This window comes from Crocodylus siamensis, chromosome 11 (assembly GCF_052110815.1).
Source record: "Crocodylus siamensis isolate JL-2025a chromosome 11, ASM5211081v1, whole genome shotgun sequence".
NCBI classification, from domain to species: domain Eukaryota; kingdom Metazoa; phylum Chordata; order Crocodylia; family Crocodylidae; genus Crocodylus; species Crocodylus siamensis.
This window is the reverse complement of record NC_143405.1, coordinates 5792418-5797878: the sequence shown is the minus strand read 5'-3', so window position 1 is coordinate 5797878 and position 5461 is coordinate 5792418. Positions and strand designations below refer to the sequence as shown.

Below are 5461 nucleotides of genomic sequence, written 5' to 3'. Positions count from 1 at the left end.
AGGGTGCAAGTACTTTGCCAGATAAACGGGGAGTTCTTCATCAGTGCTAAAGTGCGATTACCATTGCCGTGGAAATGCAAAACTCTACGACTCTTGGTTTGGAGATGATACCTCTTATTAGACCAACTGAGACATCACAAAAGAAACGATCCTTTTCTGCAAGCTTTCAGGCTCACATGCTCTTCGTCAGGCTCAGGGGAAATGCAAGGTGGTAAAAAGTCCCCGTAGGCAGGAAATACAAATTTCATTTTTGCCCAGAGGAAGCTGAAGATGGTAGTCTGTTCCTCTGGGTCCGTGAGAGTGTATTGCAGTGGAAAACACTGGCTGTGTTACAAGGGTCTCAAAATGCCAAGAGCCATCACAAATTATGAGTCAAGCCTCAGAGCACAGCTCTGAGAGGGTCATTGCTAAGCCCAGGTTGCAGATGGGTAAACCAAGGCACTACCTCATGGTCAGAGGAGTCTATGTTCCTGTTGCTCCCGTTTCATTACAGCAGAAACTCGCGTCCCTCCCTGGGTGAGGGAAGGAAGCGGAGAACACCGTATCCAAACGAATTTTCTGGGAGACAGATGGAGGTCGTACCAGGTTGGACTTGAGCCGGCATGCCCATGCAAACAGCACACCTGGTCCATTCGCGCCCTGGGTGGCAACGATCAGCGCCGCTCAGGAAAACGCTGCAGACGGTCCTGTCAACCGGGGTCTTTTAAGTGAGAAGCCGAGGAAAGGCAAGCAAAACAGCTCTCGGCAATGGCCAGGGATCGCCTGTGCAATCGTTCGGGGGTCTGGGCGCGGCGCTGTCCAGACCAGGGGCCTCGCACACATCCACGCCGCGGCCCGGCTGACCTCATGCAATCCGCCGTTCCCGTGGAAAGGGAGAGGGACGGGGGGAGGGAGAAAGAGACCCAGCAACGGAGGGAACTCAATGTGGTTTCACTTAGCGCGTCCTTCGAGGCCAAATGATGTAACTCTTGCTAACCCCTGCAATATGTTGGCAGACGGAGCCAAGTGACAGCTCCAACTGTAAGCTCCCGAGCTAGCGAGCAGAAAAGCCGAAAAGAAAAAAAAAAGAAAAGGCAAGCGAGCCGTTTCTCTCTGGCCGAACGTCGCAATCCTTGCTGTGCTGCTTAACTGTTTTAATACCAAAGGAGCCATGCATAGAGGGGAAAACCCTACACCCCCCACCCCATAAAAAACTCCCCACGTCCTCTTCTGTGGGCCAAACAGGCTGGAGTCGAGGGTTCAAAGCCTGCCAGGGGAAAGCTGCTTCGATCCAGCCCAAGGGTGTGGTTTCTTTGCACTTTGCCAAGAGACTGAAGCAAATCATTGCCCTACAAGGGATTGCTTCAGTCTTGCTCTCCAGCCCTTATGGAGTTAACCACAATTATTATTATTAAGAGTTTTTATTTTTTTGTTACCAGGAAAGAATGTTTTACTACAGAGCTCCACACAACCACCAGCCTCCAAATGGACCATGTTACAGTAGAGCTAAATATTGTGTCAGAGACCATGTGTTTCTTGTAAGATGGGTTTGGGCCGCCGCTCCGTGTAGGAAATTGTTTATCTCTCTCTCTGCCTTTATCCTCCTACGGGCTGCATGGATGTCCGAGACGCCGAATATGGGAATTTACTTTTGGGGGAGGGCTTGTTGATTTTTCCTTTGCTCCCACAGGCCTCGTCTGCAGCCGTCGGCGCGCGCGGATCGGAGTCAGGCCGTATGTGACCCTGGAGCCATCACGGGGCGGCGAGTCTGAGTTCGGTGGTGTGGGGCATTAGAGGGGATGCCTTGCTGAAACGGGGAGAAAGGGCGGATTCCCATCCCAGGGGCTGGTTTAGACAGGGGCACGTAGGGCAGTTCATCTGGATTAGCTGAAGAGGTGACGGCTCGCTTTGAACCCTGCTTACTTCCCTTCCAGGTGCAGCCCCTTTGATTCTGAATACGCACGTGCCTACAGATGTCTGATATAATATAATCTGGCCGCTCTATGAGCTAATGCGGATGGATCTCCTGAGTATCCCTGTACAGACTAGCTCTTGGTCTGATCTAAAGTTTGCACGGCAGAAGCACTTGGATGTTCCTACCAAGACTGGGGCCCCCGCTGTGCTAGGTGCTGGACAAACCCGTAGTAAGATACAGTGCCTACCCCCAGGGCAGAGGATGGGGTGCAGAAAGGCAGTGCTGCAGTGGGATGGAGGCCAGGATGGCGAGCCCAGCTACATATAGACGTGGCCATAGTGAGTCTGGAGCAGAGCTGTAAAGGGCTTTCAAGTCTTCTGAGATGTAATCTAGGGCCGTAACCTCCTTCCTGGGCTTTCTCCGCGGAGTAGGAAATCAGGGATTGGGTTTCTCCTTAAGCAGGCAAGGTCCATAATAGGGGCAGTCACCAGTGAATTCAGGAGAGCAAAAGACAGACTGGATGAATTGGCACGCCCTGCTTTTCTCTACTTTTCCAGGGCAGCAGAGTCAGATCACAACCAAGGGAAATGACCAGCGCTGTCTTGCTTTGCAATTCCAGTCGGTGACATTTTGGAAACCCCAGGCCAGGTGGATTGTGATTCGGGACCTGTTTCACCTGCAACCCAGCTGTCAAGAGGGAAGAGAGCAGTTTCCCTCTGCAAAGCAGATGACAAGGTGATAAGGAGAGGAGGTCATCATAGTTTCATAGATGTTAGGGGCTGGAAGGGACCTTACGGATCATTGGGTCCAGCCCCCTGCACTTGGGCAGCAAAGGCTGCTGGGATGGGCATTAAGCAAGATGGGCATTAAGATGTTTTTTGATCACCAGGGTGGGAGCCTGTTCCAGACCCTTGGCACTCGACTTGTAAAGTTTTTCCTTATGTCTAGTTTCATAGTTTCTAAGGTCGGAAGGGACCTGAGCAGATCATCAAGTCCGACCCCCTGCCATGGCAGGAAAGAGTACAGGGGTCAAATGACCCCGGCAAGGTGTACACCTAGCCTCCTCTTAGACCCCCGGGGTAGGAGCCAGCACCACTTCTCCTGGAAGTTGGTTCCAGACCCTAGCCGCCCTGACCGGGAAGTCGCGCCTCCTGATGTCTAGTCTGAAGCAATGCTCAGTAAGTTTGTTCCCATTATTACTTGTTCTCACCTGGGGGAACCTGGTGAACAGATGCTCCCCCGGGCCCTGATGTATGTCCTTTATATACTTACAGGCTGCCACCAAGTCCCTTCTGAGTTTTTTCTGCTTCAGGCTGAACAGTCCCAACTCTTTTGGCCTCTCCTCATACGACCTCTAACCATGCATGTGACCCTCCTTTGGATGCAGAAGTGGATGCCGTGCTCTCACCAAGGCCGAGCAGAGAGGGAGGATGACATCTTTAGCCTTGCTCGAGATGCCTCAGTAGATGCATGGCAGAGTTTGATTCGCTTTGCCAGCTACAGCATCCCTGGCCACCTGCATCTGGACCTGGCTGTGCTTGGGTGGGAGTCACCGTGGAGCACTTTCCTGGGTAGCTCTGGCACGCCGTTGTAATTGGGATATTTTTCTCAGAATCAGGCGCTGCGGGTACGACGGGTCTCAGCTTCCACGCGTTGGCGCGTTGTTCCTGCGTGACTCAGTGTGCTGGGAAGTGCTTTAAATAGTTACGAGGTCACTCAGACTCCTGTCTGAACACCATACCTGGTGTAAATCAGTGTAGAGTCCCTGGCGTCAGCGGTGAATACACACCGAGTCCTATTTGCTAATGCATTACAGGACAAATCCTGCTTTCTTCCCTCTGGTCTTGCCTCTCATCCAGTGTTGTTCCTCGGATGCTTGGAGCCAGCTTAGGAGGAAGACCCATTTAACTGAGTGCTACAAAGCCCAGCCAGAGGGCTCGGTGCTGGGACCCAAGGGCAGCTTGCTCTACACATCTGCTGGCTCCTAACTTCTCGACGAGTGAGGACGTGGCAGGGGCAGCAGCTCGTGGTAATGGCAGCTTTTAATGGACCAGGGTGCTGTACTTCTTCCCCATCTCTCCGAGTGTCCCTTGGGCCCAGGGGCCACAAGTCGTGAGGAAGGGCTTGCAGCATTCAGGGCTCTAAACTCCCATTGCCAAGCTCAGCCGGTCTCAGCCTTTTAGTCATAGGGACCAGTGGCCATCCTTTCCCCTCCTGTGCCAAGCAGCCTGCCGCCCTACCAGCCCCACTGTTTCCAGGTGGATGGAGCTTGCCATAGCAAGGCACTGAGGCCGGGCGTGCCGTCTTTTGGTTCGCAAGCCAATACCACAATAACAACGGTGGAAAACGCCCCAGCGAGTGGCCAACAGCTTTAATGAGCAAGGTGTTTTCACAGGACCAAATGCAACCATGTGCAACTGAGGAGGAGTTCAGAGGGGTTATTTTCATTGCAAAACACCCTTCAGCTCTTTGGAGACAGCTCCTCACTTGAACACCCTGACTTTGTTACTTTTTCTCTGCCTGATTTGCTCAATCTACCGGGACAAAAACTTCCAACAATTCAGTTGTTTTGAACGATTTGGCAATTTTTAGAACAGGGTTCCTATGTACAAGTACCCACAAAAGAGACCTCAGGGAAATCTTCCATCATTTAATGTTGTGAGAGTGTCACCGCTACCATTAGGCCCCCCATCTTGGTATCGCTGTCGGCTTTTCCATCCTCTTGCCTCTCGCATCCCGTTCTGTCTCACAAAAACCCACTGAGCTGCACTGTAGTAAAATTGTAGATGTTCTCATCATCAACAGAAATGCCTGAATTTTTCCTACTCTTGGTCAGCACTTTCCCTTTATGATACCTTGCAAGTAGGTACCAGTTCTAAGGAGTAGTAATACTTGGCATGACAAAAAACTACAACCAAACTTCAGATTAACAAACTGGAACATCCTCAAAAACTTGGGAAAAGCTGGGCTTGGATCAAACTCTGTGACTCAGGCTGATTTCTATAGTTAATGCAAATTGTATAACCCTGGAAATGCTCAGTACTGTGCTAGCTCCAAACCTGTCGTTCTGTGGGGCACTACAGAAAAGACACATATAGCAATTCCCAGTTTACTGCTCCATACGCTCCTAAAAAATCATTCATGCTAAAAATCAGACCAGCTTCCCCTGTGCAAAATGAAGTTTATTTTCTACTGATGGGGACTTGGACCATCTTTAATTTTCCCTCAGCCTGAAGAATAGTGCATGTGCCTGAAAGCTTGCAAAGAAAGGTAATTTTGTTGAGATTTCTTCATGGGTCTAATAAACGGCATCATCTCTGAACCAAGAGTTTTAGAGTTTTGCCTTTCTTTTGTCGCAGGCCAACACGGCTATCAAATACATCCCTGAAACAATCAGACTTAGTTTTTATTGAACACTAAAAGGAGATCGGTATCCCTGTTTTATAGATGGGGAAATGGAAGTGTGGGGAATGGTTTGTCCAATATCATCCATGGGGCTAGGGGCATTCCTGCTCCTTATTGGTGGTTTCCTGCCCCATGGACAGGGTTTTCATTAGCATTTTTTGC

The 5461-nt window shown here is 50.7% G+C and overlaps 1 long non-coding RNA gene across 3 annotated transcripts; it reads left to right on the top strand.

The window, feature by feature from the left end:
• Positions 1-1323: 1323 nt before the first annotated feature.
• Positions 1324-5222, top strand: LOC149855307 (uncharacterized). 3 transcript variants are annotated; one of them, XR_016438483.1, is made up of 5 exons: positions 1324-1751; positions 1914-2105; positions 2514-2629; positions 2843-3072; positions 3169-5222. It is a non-coding gene; the product is annotated as an uncharacterized LOC149855307 (long non-coding RNA). The 3 variants fall into 3 exon arrangements; XR_016438482.1 differs by having other exon boundaries at positions 1325-1712; positions 1914-2123; positions 2452-2629; XR_016438481.1 differs by having other exon boundaries at positions 1325-1751; positions 1914-2123; positions 2452-2629.
• Positions 5223-5461: the final 239 nt, after the last annotated feature.